Below are 1006 nucleotides of genomic sequence, written 5' to 3'. Positions count from 1 at the left end.
ATTTTTGCATTTAGTCGTATATTAATTAAAAGTTTGTTATTCAAATTTAAATTCCTTCTGACTTTTTTAAAGTATTTTCTTTTAATTTTTATATTTATTTTTATTAATGTACCATCCATTTTGTGCGCTACATGGGCCCTCCCTACGCTTTCACAGTTTTGCTTTAACATATCTCATTTTGCGCTTGCACTGCATTTTCTTACAAAAGAGAAACCAATTTTTCACACAGCAGGTTTTGAGTGCTAGACATTACAATATGTCATGACAGAAATAAATGTGATTGGTTCAAAGTAAATGGAAATAATGAATGTATTTGCAGTAAACAAACTTGTCTAATATTAATATTTATTTACGATTCCTTTTATATTGCAATTGATTTAAATCACTTTTCTTCTTTTCTTTACAGAAAAATTTAACCTTGAATTAAAATTGTCGTCGCAATAATGTAAGTACTTTGAAATCATATGTTTTTTCAATATTTTAAGCTAAGTAGTCCTCATTCTCAAACGATGTTTTCCAGCCAAAGTAGCTGCCTTATATACCTAACCACGTGATAAAGCTCAGGTTAAACCAGTTGTACACCAAATAGCTAAATATATACCGAAAATAATGTAAACTACAGCACACATGTTTTCAGGCATTTCAGGCTATTGTGGCTGTGTGCGCAACAAGTATACGTCATGGTGTACCCCAAACCAACTCAAGTCTATCGATTATTAGTAATTTTGTGTGCTATTTTTAAACGTTTTAGTCAAGAATTGTGAAACAAAAAAGTTCATGAAAGTCATATAAATATTTCATATAATAATCGATAATTTTAAAGCGCTTTGCTTTTGTTGTGCTTTGTAATGGCTTTGCAAAGTGTAATTTCAAATAAATTTTTTTATATCTTTTCTTCTTTAATTTCGCTTTTCAAAATTTTTTTTTTGTCAATTTCCAACTTATTTTTTAATTATAAGCAAGTGTTTTTCAATTAATTTTTTAATTCCGATTTAATTTTTCCTTA

General features: G+C 28.0%; 1 protein-coding gene across 1 annotated transcript in view; it reads left to right on the top strand.

Moving 5' to 3' along the window:
- Positions 1 to 1006, top strand: part of LOC108973882 — a 174436-nt gene that overhangs the window by 32232 nt on the left and 141198 nt on the right. The window contains exon 3 of the mRNA XM_018941388.1: positions 407 to 445. The gene's annotated coding sequence lies outside the window, so the exon portion shown is untranslated. The remainder of the gene's footprint in view (positions 1 to 406; positions 446 to 1006) is intronic.

The sequence above is a fragment of the Bactrocera latifrons genome, unplaced genomic scaffold (genome assembly GCF_001853355.1).
Source record: "Bactrocera latifrons isolate USDA-ARS-PBARC rearing strain unplaced genomic scaffold, ASM185335v1 scaffold_51, whole genome shotgun sequence".
Lineage (NCBI taxonomy): Eukaryota > Metazoa > Arthropoda > Insecta > Diptera > Tephritidae > Bactrocera > Bactrocera latifrons.
This window is presented reverse-complemented; position numbering and strand designations above follow the sequence as displayed.